This window comes from Dasypus novemcinctus, chromosome 10, assembly GCF_030445035.2.
Source record: "Dasypus novemcinctus isolate mDasNov1 chromosome 10, mDasNov1.1.hap2, whole genome shotgun sequence".
NCBI classification, from domain to species: domain Eukaryota; kingdom Metazoa; phylum Chordata; class Mammalia; order Cingulata; family Dasypodidae; genus Dasypus; species Dasypus novemcinctus.
Genome location: NC_080682.1, coordinates 5,002,022 through 5,016,315, shown reverse-complemented (window position 1 = coordinate 5,016,315; position 14,294 = coordinate 5,002,022).

The window sequence follows — 14,294 nt, the reverse complement described above, 5'->3', positions numbered from 1 at the left end:
TCGTCGGGGAAAAGGTCTTTGCACGTTAAGGATCTCGAGGTCGTCGCACGCCGAGGGTGGCCCTAAATCCAGCGACACATGTCCTCATAAGAGGCACACGGGGGAAGCGGGCTTGGCCCAGTGGTGAGGGCGTCCGTCTACCACATGGGAGGTCCGCGGTTCAAACCCCGGGCCTCCTTGACCCGTGTGGAGCTGGCCATGCGCAGTGCTGATGCGCGCAAGGAGTGCCGTGCCACGCAGGGGTGTCCCCTGTAGAGGAGCCCCACGCGCAAGGAGTGCGCCCCGTAAGGAGAGCCGCCCAGCAGGAAAGAAAGTGCAGCCTGCCCAGGAATGGCGCCGCACACATGGAGAACTAACACAAGATGACGCAACAGGGAAACGGACTTTGGCCCAGTGGTTAGGGCGTCCGTCTACCACATGGGAGGTCCAGGGTTCAAACCCCGGGCCTCCTTGACCCGTGTGGAGCTGGCCATGCGCAGTGCTGATGCGCGCAAGGAGTGCCGTGCCATGCAGGGGTGTCCCCCGCGTAGGGGAGCCCCACGCGCAAGGAGTGCGCCCCGTAAGGAGAGCCGCCCAGCAGGAAAGAAAGTGCAGCCTGCCCAGGAATGGCGCCGCACACATGGAGAACTAACACAAGATGACGCAACAGGGAAACGGACTTTGGCCCAGTGGTTAGGGCGTCCGTCTACCACATGGGAGGTCCAGGGTTCAAACCCCGGGCCTCCTTGACCCGTGTGGAGCTGGCCCATGTGCAGTGCTGATGCGCGCAAGGAGTGCCCTGCCACGCAGGGGTGTCCCCGCGTAGGGGAGCCCCACGCGCAAGGAGTGCACCCCGTAAGGAGAGCCGCCCAGCGCGAAAGAAAGTGCAGCCTGCCTAGGAATGGCGCCACACACACTTCCCGTGCCGCTGACAACAGAAGCGGACAAAGAAACAAGACGCAGCAAAAAGACACAGAAGACAGACAGCCGGGGGAGCCGGGAGAGGGGGGGAATTAAATAAATAAAAATAAATCTTTAAAAAAAAAAAAAAAAAGATGACGCAACAAAAAGAAACACAGATCCCCGTGCCGCTGACAACAACAGAAGCGGACAAAGAAACAAGACGCAGCAAAAAGACACAGAAGACAGACATCCGGGGGAGCCGGGGGAGGGGGGGAATTAAATAAATAAAAATAAATCTTTAAAAAAAAAAAAAAAAAAGATGACGCAACAAAAAGAAACACAGATCCCCGTGCCGCTGACAACAACAGAAGCGGACAAAGAAGACGCAGCAAATAGACACAGAGAACAGACAATCAGGGTGGCGGGGAGAAGAGGAGAGAAATAAATAAAATAAATCTTTAAAAAAAAAAGGAAGTGGACAGCAGGGGGACACGGAGATAAGGAAGAGGCCGCGGAAGGACAGAGGCCGAGCCCCGGCCAACGCGTCTACACGCCAGGGCGCGCCGAGGACAGCTGGAAACCCGGGGGCGCAGGAGGGGGCGGGGCGGGCCGGGAAAGGGGGGAGGGAGGGGGGGGCCGGGAAACCTGCTCTCAGGCTCGGGAGAAACGAGAGGAGGGACGGCCGTGGTTTTTAGGGTCACTTGCCCTGGGCCCCGGGACACGCGGGCAGGTGCGTCACCCAAGGCGGCAGCGGCTGCGCGTCCTCTCTCCCTCTGGCCGAGAGCCGGGTCAGGCCCGAGTTTGGGGAGGAGGTGGAGCGTTTTGAAGCGACCGGACCAGACGTTTTCATCTCCAGGAGAGAGTCGTGTCGGACGACGCTGCGCTCAGGCCTGTCGTGGGAGCGCCTGAGGCTCAGACAGCGGGACCGTCGCCCGAATTCCACCAGCCCCCGCTTGTCATCTCCACGGGTCAGGGGTCTGGGCCCAGCCCGGCCGGCTGCTCTGCGCGGGGTCCCGGGGGCTGACGTCGAGGGGCTGCCCGCTCATCTGGAGGCCTGAGCGGGGAAGCACCGCGGCCTGCCCTGGGCCTCGGGGCCGTTGCCGGAATCCGTTTCCTTGTGGTTGTAGGTTTCACGGCCACTGGCTTCCTTATGGCCAGTTACAGCGAGGGCGGGTCTTCGCTGCTTGGGGCCTCTGGCTTCAGGGCAGACAGAGACCCTCTTTTAAAGGGATCGCCCGCTCAGGTCAGGCCCACCCAGTCCCCCTCGGTTTTCATTAACTCACTGTCCAGTGCTCTGGAGCCGTAGTTACGTGACTTACACCCGCAGACTCCCTTCCCCTTTGCCATAAGCTATTGGCTGGGAGCAGAGCACAGGATCTGGCCGCTCTCAAGAGGATTACACGAGGACGGGGCCCACTGGGTGGGCGGGGAGGCGTTCCCCAGGGTGTCTACCACATAAAAACTTCGTATTTTGCAAACATTCCAAGAATGCCTGGCGCCATAAACCCAGTCCTGGGCCCTCCCGGGCCTTTGGGAGGAGTCTGGAGAGTGAGGTCAAAGTTTAAAGGCTCCAGAAACGATTTGCGTCTGATTCAGAGCCAGGAGGGGACACCTGGCAGGGCTGTCTGAGGCCAGGGGTGGGGAAAGAAAGCCTCCTCCTGGCCGGACCCCGCTCAGGCAGGCCCCTCGACTCAATGCTGCGGGGGCCGGGCCTGTGTAAGAGCGCAGGACACGGTCACCGTGAGAGCGGGTGGCTCCCCGGTCACACCCTGGCCTGGGGACGGCCGTCGTCTCAGATTCCAGGCCTGGATGTCCCTACCCCCGAGTGTCCCTCGCCCCCGCGCGGGACCTGCGTGCGCTCTAGAGGGGCGACCAGGGGCAGGGCCGCTGGGTGGGCGGGAGGCGCCTGGCGTGCCAGTGCAGAGCGAGTGCGGGAAGAGGGAAATGAAGGAAGGAAGCAGGGAGGGGGCTGAGCACCCGGCCAGGGAGCACCAGGAGGGGCCCTGGGGGCAGGGGCAGCCCCCCCGTGGAGCCCCCCACCGTCTCCAGACCCCGGGCTTAGGGCCCAGCTGCCTTGTGCACCCCCGGCTCTGAGGGGAGCCCCGAGAGATGCACACGGCACTTTGCGCCTGCAAGCGGCTCAGCCTCTGGGTTAAACCAGCCCCTCCTAAGCCAGGGCCAAGCGACTGGGCCCTGGACTGGCTGCATCGCCCCGGCCCGCCCGCAGGCTGCAGGGCTTGAGGGCCGGCGTGCGGCCTCAGGGGTCAAGCACGACGCTACAGCAATTCCCGGGGGGACACAGGAGGCTGGGGCAGGTGGAGGGGCCCGGAGACCACCAGAAAGAGCTGCTTGCCGCCCCAAGGCAGCCTCAGCCCCTGCAGGGCTCTTCTGCTGAGCAGCTTGACCACCAAGTGACCGCGAGGTGATCTCGGAGGCCCCTTCTTGCCGCATCATTCTATTTCCAAAAACAGACAATTCGCAGGACTTAAAAAAAAAAAAAAAGACAAGAATTAGCACCAATAAAAAAACACCTAAAAATTATTGTTCTTTTTTTCCTGCACGTCTCCCTCTCAACATTTTCAGGGAGGGTGGGCCGCTGGACAACAGCCCACCCAGGCCCGGGCGCCTCGACCCCCCGCAGGCTCTCCCGCAGCATCCCCCACCACCCGCCTGGCCCGCCAAACTCTGGGCACGGGGCCTGGAGCGCAGCCAGCCAGGGGCTCTGGCCCCTGCCGGAATGTTCCAGTCTCATTTGCTTCTGGCCTTGGAGCTGCTTCTCTTTTTTTCTCTTGCAAGATCTTGTCAAGATCTGATGGGGAGTTTAAGGCCGAATGAGAGATTGAGAATAAACATTTCATCTCCGTCTTCAGTTTTGCAGCTTTGCCTGATCCCTGTAATTCCGGGAAAGAATGTTTAACATAATAAATGGTAAAACGTGAGCCATGCTGTTTCATCCCCAAATCCTGCTGATCCTCAACAGCTTTTAGACGCATTCCCTCCACTGAATATCCTTTTCCAATAACCTGTCCCCCTCATCTGGGGTGAGACCGTTGCAGTAGCCAGCCAGGGTGGTAGCTCACTCTCAACGCCACAGGCAGGAAGTGCCAAGATCCAGACGCAAAGACAGGATGAAACAAAGACGGGGTTTTTTTTTTTTTTTTTAAGATTTATTTAGTTAGTTAGTTCTCTCCCCTCCCTCCCACCCCGGTTGTCTGTTCTCTGTGTCTATTTGCTGCGTGTTCTTTGTCCCCTTCTGTTGTCAGCAGCACAGGAATCTGTGTTTCTTTTTGTTGCGTCACCTTGCTGTGTCAGCTCTCCGTGTGTGCAGCACCATTCCTGGGCAGGCTGCACTTTCTTTGGTGCTGGGCGGCTCTCCTTACGGGGCGCACTCCTTGCACGTGGGGCTCCCCTACGTGGGGAACACCCCTGCATGGCAGACACTCCTTGTGCGCATCAGCACTGCACGTGGGCCAGCTCCACACGGGTCAGGGAGGCCCTGGGTTTGAACTGCGGACCTTCCATGTGGTAGACGGACGCCCTAACCACTGGGCCAAGTCCACCGCTTACAAGGGGTTTATTGAGGGAGGGAGCAGGCTGATCCTCTGCCTTCAGAGCTCAGCCAAGGTCTGACATCTGGGGAAGAAGAGAGGGAAGGAGAGGACTGGGCAGGAAGAGCCTCAGGCTCCAGTGTGGTTCCAGGAGAGACTTAGTCCAGCTGGTGGGGAGAGCAGGTACCTCTCTGGATGGGCCGTAGTCATCACACCTGCCATGCTCAGCCCTCAGCCCAGAGCCGCCTGCGGGGCGTGTGGTGGAGCCCCCACGGTGGTGGAGCCAAGGCAACAGCAGGTGAGGCCAAGCATCAGCTGTGCTTCCCGCAGCAGGAGGTGAGGGTGATGCGTTTTCATGGCCACCTACTTCTCAAAGCAAGACTGGACTCTGTCCCCACGTGTTCTGCTCAAAGAGCACAATCGAAGGCCACGTCCCGGCCCCACCCGCCTCTCCGTCACTCCTCCGAAGGTCCCCTGCTCGCTGAAGCAAACCACAGCAGTTCTGGGATGCGACGACGCTTCGTGCCTGTTGCCGCCACACAGGCTGTTCCTTAGCCCAGGGTCACGCTCTCCCCACTCGTCTTTGGAATCCCAACCCAAATTGCCCCAACTCTAGGAGAGCCTCTCTAACTCCCAGGCAGAGTGGCCTGTTTTATCCTTGGGTTGAACAATCTCTAGTCCCGTGTGTTCATCTGTGTCTCCCCTCCAGAGAGTGTCGGCCCCTTAAGGAGCAGGGATGGTGCCCTGTCCTCGTCGGCTCTCCAGAGCCTGTCATTTGGCGGTGACAACCGCAGAGCAAGAGTGTGACACGCACTGGACACCGGCCACCTCCGCGTCACTGTGTGGGTGGCCTCACAGTATCTAATCTTACTGACTCTGCATGCTAGTGTCTAGCAGCTGCATTTCTACAGATGAGGAAACTTAACAAAAGCTATAACCTGGAATATGATGGCGCAAATAGGACCAAACCTATCCATCACAACAATAAATGTCAGTGAGCTAAGCTCACTTACTAAAAGAAAGACTATCAGATCACAGTGCTTAGTAAAACCTATAGAAGAGGTTCAGCCTAGGACAAACCTCCTCAGAAAGGCTGAGAATTAACAGATGAGTTAGGTACAGGTGGGCTTGCCAACAAAAAGAAATCAGGGGTCATGATTTTAATATCAGGCAAAGATGGATGCAAGCAAAAGGCTCTAAATGGAAGGATGGTAGTTTATAATCTAACAGTTACACATGTTTTTTTTTGCCAGAAATAACACCATTAGTATTCAAAAGGTAAAGCTACCATAAATAAAGGAGAAATAAATGTAAATACACCAGTAGCAGGAGATTTTAAATCTTTCTAGTCAAGTTAATATGAAATGAATTAGGGCTTACGAGACCCCAATGATCATTTATAACGTAGTTCTAATTGATATATATCAAATTCTGTTCCTGTAAACAGGAGAATTCTCTTTTTTTTTAAGTGCCCATGGAACATGCACAGATTATCCATGTATTAGAACACAAAAAAGAAATTCACTCAATTCTAAAAACAAGATGTACGTCAAACAACATTACATGACCATAACGTAATAGAGTCAGAAGTTAATTACAAAATCAGAAAGAGAAAACCTTCCCACTAAGAATTCTAAGGGGATATAAAATCTGAATATCAAAATACCTAGAAAATTATGTCAATGTATATAGATATATATATACACACACATTAGCCACTAGGATGGCTAAAATTAAAAGAGACAGTAGCAAGTGTTGATGGGAATGTAGAGAAACTGGAACTCCCAGACATTGCTGGTGGGAATGTAAAATGGGGCAACCACACTAGGGAACAATTTGAAGGTTCTTTACAATGCTGAACAGAATGTCCACATGAGCAGGCAGTGCTGATACCCGTGAGAATTGGAAACATGCCTTTATAAAACTTTGTACATGAATGTGCATAGCAGCATTAGTCATAATACCACAAAAAAGAAACAGCCCATACGTCTATCACTTATGAATGGATAAATAAAATGGCATATCCTTTGTCAATAAAGGGGTGAAGCGTGAAATCATTATACTAGATAAAATAAGCCAGTCACAAAAGACCCAAATTGTAGGATTCTATTTAGGTGAAATGTCTGGAATTGTCAAATCTTTAGAGCCAGAACGTAGGTTCGTGATTGCCGAAGGGCAGGGACTCGCAGCAGGACGGTGGGCTGGTGGAATGACCGTGAATGGATCTGGAGTTTCTCTCCGGAGTGATGAAAATCCGTGTCCTAAAGTTAGATTGCAATTACTGTTGCACAACTCTGTGAACATACACTTTAAATAGGTGAATTTTATGGTATATTAATCATATCTCAATAATGCTGTGAAAAAAAAAGAGAAAGAAAACTGGGAGGAATTGTTAAAAATTTTGGAGCGGGTAAAGTCTTCTTATATATGAAACTAAATTCAAGCAGAAAAAAATAAATTTGAGTATATAAAAATAATCTTTTGATGGCCAAAAAACACCACAATATCAGAATAAAATAACCATATAAAGTACTTACCACTCACATCATAGCATAAGGGCCAATGTCCTTCATGAATAAAGAGCTTCTAAGGGTGAATAAGAAAATATACCAATCAATCTAGGGTAAGTTAAGCTACAGTAACAAAGCAACCCCCATTTGCAGTGGCTTAAAGCTACAGTGGTTTCTTTTTTTTTTTTAAAGATTTATTTTATTTATTTTTCTCCCCTTCATCCCCCCTCCCCCCAGTTGTCTGTACTCTGTGTCCATTTATTGTGTGTTCTTCTTTGTGCGCTGACATCATGGCACGGGATGTTTCTTTTTGTTGCATCATCTTGCTGCGTCAGCTCTCCGTGTGTACAGTGCCATTCCTGGGCAGGCTGTGCTTTCTTTTGCGCTGGGTGGCTCTCCTTACTGGGCGCACTCCTTGTGTGTGGAGCTCCCCTACTCGGGGACACCTCTGCGTGGCAGGGCACTCCTTGTGCGCATCAGCACTGCGCATAGGCCAGCTCCACACGGGTCAAGGAGGCGCGGGGTTTGAACCGCGGACCTCCCATGTGGTAGACAGACGCCCACTGGGCCAAGTCTGCTTCCTGACAGTGGTTTCTTTTTAGCTCCTGTTGCATGTCCATCTCAAGGGTGCAGCCAGCTTCTGCTCAGAGGCCATCTCAAAAGTGGCGGTTCTGTCACACCAGGCAAGAAAGCAAGAGTTCCGGGGGCCTCAGATGGTAATTAAATGCTCAGCCTGGTAGTGGCAGACAAGCCACCCTGGGCACCTGCAGGAAGTTGCTTTTCTGGATATGTAATATCTATGGAAGGTTCCAAGAAACTGGGGACGGTGGTGGCATCCTAGGAAGGGAATTGGGTAGGGCGTAGGGTGGGGGCTGGGGCATGGGGACAGGTGGACACAAAACAGCATTATAATTATAAAGCGTGTGACATAGAAAGGAGTAGGACAGCAGCTGCCCGGGTGTGCACGGCCGTTTAGGAAAGAGCAGAGGACCAGCTCCCCAGCCCCCGCCGCCCCCTCCAGTCACACCTCCAAGCTGCCGCCTCCCCGGGGACCACTTGCTTTTCTTCACACTTTCACCACCCGTGCTCACATCCTTGAATGATATACGGGTTTTTGTAAATTCTGTGTAACTGGAAGCACAACAAATGTTTCCTTGTTATTCGCTTTCTTGTTCGGCACCCCGTTCCTGAGACTCAGCCAAGCTGTTGTGGGTATTAGTTTGCTAATTCTTCTTGCTGCAGGGGTTTGTGTCAGTCAGTGTTCTCCAGAGAAACAGAACCGTTAGGTAAGATAGATGATATGTGATAGATAGATGATAGATAGACAGACAGATGATAGATAGATAGATAGATAGATAGATAGATAGATAGATAGATAGATAGATAGATAGATACATGATAGACAGGTAGATAGACAGGTAGATAGATGGATAGAAGATAGATGATAGATGATAAATAGAAGATAGAAGATAGGTGATAGAAGATGGATTGAAGATAGATAGTAGATAGATAATAGATGATAGCTAGGTGATATAGATGGATGGGTGTATATATAGAGAGAGAGGTGGTGACAGAGACAGATAGAAAAAGATTTCATTGTTTGCTGGTTTTACAGAATTGGCCGTGGCCGAGGGGCGGGCACACCCCAAATCCACAGGGCAGGCGGAAACCAGGCAGGAGTTGCTGCTGCGCTTTTGGGAGAGGCGGTTCTCGCCTCCTCCCCTCCCGCAGCCTTGCTCTGCTCCTCCAGGCGCGGGAGGGCCTCGTCCCCTGTACTTAAACCACCTGACTGCAGACGCCACTCACATCTACGAAATATTTCCACGGTGACATCGAGCCTAGCATTTGAGCAAACAACCGGGCACCGCGTGTCTTGGGAAGGTCGGTCCCTCCCATGCGCTCCTCCCCGCCTCGCCGCGTGGACGAGTCCGGGAGCCCCACCACCACGTTCTCGGAAGCTGCTCTCCACGCTTAGCCGCCCGCTCGGTGCCAAACGGCGTCCTGTGCAGCTCAACCGGCCCACCCTCCGGGGCTGACGAGCTGAGCGCTGTCCACCCACGCCTTGGCCATCCCAGGTCTCCCTTCTGTGGGGCGCCTGGTCATCTTCCTTTGTCCCTTTCCCGTGAAACTGCTTGTTCTTTCGTCTCTTTAGAATTTTGAACATGGGCACACGCTGCCCATTCAAAAACGAATTGAGTATCGAGGGACTTGGAGTTGTCCTAAATGATACTGTAGGGACAGATGCTGGACAACATATATCCTGCCATCACCCACTGAATGGACTGGGGGAGGGTAAACTACAGGGTAAACTATAATCCACGCGGCGCAGCAGTGCTCCAGGATGTATCCACCAAATGCAGTGAATGTGCCACGCTGATGAGGGAGGTTGTTGATGTGGGAGGAGTGGGGGGTGTGGGGAGTGGGGTATGTGGGAACCTCTTGTATTTTTTAATGTAACATTTTTTGTGATCTATGTATCTTTAAAAAAATACAGTTATAAAACAATGTTGGGAAGTGGACATGGCTCAACTGATAGAGCATCTGTCTACCATATGCAGGGCCCAGGGTTCGATTCCCAGGGCCTCCTGACCCATGTGGAGCTGGCCCACATGCAATGCTGATGCACGCAAGGAGTGCCCTGCCACGCAGGGGTGTCCCCTGTGTAGGGGCACCCCACGCACAAGGAGTGCGCCCATGAGGAGAGCCGCCCTGAGTGAAAGAAGCGCAGCCCACCCAGGAGTGGCGCTGCACACACGGAGAGCTGACGCAGCAAGAGGACGCAACAAAAAAGAGACACAGTTTCCCAGTGCTGCCAGATAATGCAAGCGGACACAGAAGAACACACAGTGAATGGACGCAGAGAGACGACGGGGGAGAGGGGAGAGAAATAAATAAAATAAATCTTTAAAAAAAAAAATGTTGGGGGTGGGGGGGTGGGGAGTGGGCATATGGGAACGTCTTACGCTTTTAGTGTAACATTCAAGATAATTAAAAAATTAAATTTTTAAAAATGAATTGAAAACATTTGAAGCATTGGAGCGGTGGGCGACTTTAGAGCTGGACGCTCGGATGAGGTCCTCGTGGGCTGGGGTGGGCCCGGCCTTGTCCCGGCCCCCGTCCTGACTCCCAGCACAGCTTTGACTCCGAGGCAACGGGCGGGGGGGGCGGCGCGCTGCTGTGGGGTGGGCGACACCCTGAACCCCTTCCAAGAGAGTGACAGCAGGAAAACAACGCCACGACCGCGCTCGCCGCCGCGAATGAAAGGACATTTATTTATGTTCCTTTGGCAAATACCGAGTGCCTGCTGCACGCTCCTGCTGCAGACCCGCAGCGAGCGTTCTGCAGGCCTTCGGCTCCTTTTCCACCGCGGCTGCCACGCCCTCCTCGTCTCCCCAGGGAGGCGGGCCCTGCAGGAACCGGGTCCCCCGTTTCCCAGCCTGGGGACAGCCGCTGGAGGTGCAGAGCCAGGTACCCAGGGCCCACGTCTGCGGACGCGCACGGGAGGTGCGGCCCCCAGGGGACGGGTCCGCTGCCCTCGGCCCAGCAGCCCCCGGACGCCCAGGAGCAGGTCTGAAGGTTAAAGTTCACCTTCCTGAAACATCAGCCTGTCTGTGTGAGGCTGCGCCCCTGACTGGACTTCCAGAAGTTCTGAACGTCGCTGTCCAGCCGCTAGAGCCCATTCCCAAATGCCCGAGCTCAGAGGGAGAGCTGAGCGACTCAGGCCCGCGGGGTCCCGGTCACCGCCGAGGGGGCCAGGGGGTGACCTCAGCCGGGAGGGCCGTCCACACAGCCGGAAGCCCGGCGAGCAGCTTCGTGGCAGAGAGCAGTCAAGCCTGCAGGGACCCCGGGCCTTCCAGCCGCCCGCCCAGGGTCCCCAGGCCCTTCCGCCCGCCTCCCCCCGCCCTCGGGAGAGGCCCCGCTTCGGCCTCCTGGGAAGGGGCGCTCCCGGCACCCCAGCTGCCCACACTCTCAGTCCTGGGCGGGGAGCAGGGCAGCCGAGGCCATGAGCCAGACAGACCCCCAGGCTCGCCAGTGCCGCCAGCCCGGCCTGTACCTCCGATTGCAGCGCCGGAATGTTCTCTGCCGGGGGACTCGCGAGTGGCCGGGGCAGCCTCTCCAGGCCTTGCCATTTCTCACTTTCAGAGCCGGCATTGGTGCCTGGCTGCCGTCAGCCTCCTCCCCAGAGGTGTGTCAGTCAGCCAAGGGGCGCTGATTCGAAACACCAGAAATCAGCTGGTTTCTATAAAGGGTCTTTATTTGGGGTGGAAGCTTCCAGCTACCAGACCATAAGCATAAGTTCCTTCCCTCACCAAAGTCTATCTGGAGCAAGATGGCTGCCGATGTCCGCGAGGGCTCGGGCTTCCTGGATCCCTACGTTCCTGGGGCTTGCTTTTCTCTGGCTTCAAGATTCCTTCCTTCCTGGGGCAGGTGTCTCTCTCCTCTGCGTGCTGACTTCCTGGGGCTCCAGCTAAAGTCTTCAGCATCAAACTCCCACATCAAAACTCCCACATTAAAAGCCCCCAACTCTGTCCTCTGCCACGCCTTTTACCTGTGAGTCCCCACCCACCAAGGGGCAGGGACTCAGCCCCCTAATCATAACTCAGTCATGCCCAGGTACAGAGCAGATGACAAGCATAACCCAGTATTTCTTTTTGGAATTAATCAATTATATCCAACTGCTACAAGAGGTAAGGCAAGGTCAGGTGATCGTGGGCTCCGGCCTCGGGGCACCCGGAGTGGACTGAGGATGCCCATGAGAGCCCCCTGGGACTGACCCTGAGCCCCACGGGCGAGCCTCCCCCCTGCAGGCCTCTCCCTCAGATGCGCTGCCCCCCCAGGAGAGCCTTAGAAAGTGGCCTGGCCGGGGCACCTCTCAGGCGCTTTGCCCAGCCAGCCCCTGCCCGCCCACAAAGCCCACATCCCCCGGTGCACCCAGCTCCTTTCCAGAGTCCACCCAGCAGGGGCGAGGCGTCTCCACTCACCCCCCGGGAGCAGGGACCCCATTAGGCCAGTCGTGCCCCCGCTTGGGCCTGTGCCCCGTGTTGGCATTCCAAAGCCAAGCCCAGCCCCCGCAGCCGACGGCCACCAGGAGAGGAAGTCGTGGGCAGGTGCTCCCAGGCCCCCAGGGGCCAGCACGAGCACGGGGTCCTCGGGTTTCCAGCTGAGGAAATAGGAACTCCTTGTCACCCACCACTGAGCTCAGGCCTGGGGTCCCCCCAGACCAGAGGGTCTCGACCTTGGCACTCCACACATTTGGAGCCAACTCACCCTTTGAGGGCGGGAGGAGCCACCCTGTGCGTTGGAGGACGTTGAGCACATCCCTGGCCTCCACCTGCTAGACGCCAGGAGTGCCTCGGGGATCGTAACAGCTGCCGTTGCTCCAGACATCGACAAATGTCCCCCAGGAGGCTCGGTCCACACAGGAAGGCGGAGGGGGAGAATAAGCTCCCATCACCAGGCTGACTCTGCCACCCTCCGCCCAGGCTGCTGGGAGCTTTCCTCCACTAACCACACCACAGGCAGGGAGAGGGCACCTTCTCCAGGGCAGGTAGCGTGGTGGGGTCAGACGCACCGAGGCAGGATGACTCAGACCTCATCATCACAGAAACAACGAGGCCTCGACCGCAAGACACACGAGGGGGCCAGGTGGAGGGCTGACCCGGCCAGGGGGCCCGCGGACGCCCAGCGCTGCCACGCGCCACGGCCTGACCGCGGCAGAAGAGCTGCAGCTTTCTCGCAGGCGGGTCAGACCCACCAGGTCCGAGACCCTTCAGAGAGCAGCAGAGCGAGCGCCAGGGAGCTCGGGGTCAGGGCCCAGGAAGGGCTCGGGGCTCCATTCTTGGGGCACGGACGGTACCCCCATGTGGTCCATCGACCTGAGGGGCAGGGATCCGTTCCGTGGGGCGAGGGCGCGTTGTTGCCAACAGCGAGCACCGTCCAGCGCCGTTTGCTCCCAGCAGCCCCAGTTTCCTCCTGACTCCCGCCCGTACCCCACTGCTCCCCAGACCACAGATGGTGAATCGAGGCCGGCACACAACCCAGGGGGCAGGGGTGTGGCCCTCTGTTGGTGGGCACTGGCAGTGCGGGGCGGCCCCACAGGCCAGGGGTCCCGGGGGTCTTAGCAGGGTGCCGAGTTCGAGCCCAGCCCCGAGGCAAGGCAGGGCCAAGGCCGGGCAGGGGAGGCCCGCTGGCCACTGAGCCCACAGCCATCCATTCAGCCACGGCCCGGCGGGCGCTGGGAGAAGCCGGGTCTCCCCTGGGAGCCTGTCCAAGGAGAACTAGACTGAAATTCCCTGGGAGCCGGGTCCGGGGAGAAACAGGAAGTGGGAAGAGCGGCGGGGAGTTGGCTTTCCAGCCACCACGGAAGGGACGTGGCGGCCAGGACGGCGCGCTCCGCTCCCAGGGCCCCTTCCCTCCTGCCACGGGGCAGCGAGCTGAGGGAGGCAGGGGCCTGCAGCCACGCAGTCCCGGGACCTCCGCGGCCTCCCGCTGACTCCCGCGCCCCCTCCTCGGCGCAGTGGAAACGCCAGGCCCCGCGAGGGAGGCTGCTACAGGACTGAGCCCGGCAAAGCCCGAAGGCGGTGTCGCGTCTCCAGAGCACGCGGCGCTGTGACGGTGACCACAGGAGGCTGGTGCTGCGGGCTGGCAGCGACAGGCTCCGAGGCCACGCAGCACCGCGCAGGCGCGTGGCCCGGGAGGGACATGGCGCTTTTCTCTCGGGGCATCCTGTCCGCCCTTCGACTCCTCTTCAAGGTCCGGCTGCCCGAAGGTGGGCGCTCAGGAGCCAGGCCTCCTGGATTCTTCCAGCAGCGGCAGAGCGGCGAGCGAATGCGTGGAAACGCGGCCTTCTGTTCGCACGACCGAGCGGGTCCACTCGCCCTGGTGGGAAGGGCTCTGACCGTGGCCTCCGGCGCTGGGGCTCGTGGTCCTGAGCTCGGCTGACACCTCAGGCGTCCCAGCCGCCAGGCACTTGCCTGGGAATGTTGGCTCTGTCGACGGAGCCGTCAGCAGCTGAGGGGCTGGGGCTCAGGCCTGGGCCTGAGCGGGGGGTGGTGGTGGGGGTGCCCAGGGAGAAGGGGCACCCCAAGCTCACGCTGCGGGTGGGAAGAGCCGGCAAGAGTCAGGCAGAGGCTCCCAGCCAGGGGGAGGGGCTGGAACACTAGGGGAAACTGAGGCAGAGGCCCAGTGGCTAGGAGGAGCGCACACGGGGGCTCCGCGAGCCTCCGCGGTTCCCCAGCGCTCGGGAGCTGGGGTTCCCTCTGGAATAGCCGGGGCAGCACCGGCTGTTCCCCCGCCCAACGGCGCAGCCGTCCTGGGGTCTGAATCCTCGGGGCGAAGGAGGCCCGGGGCTGGG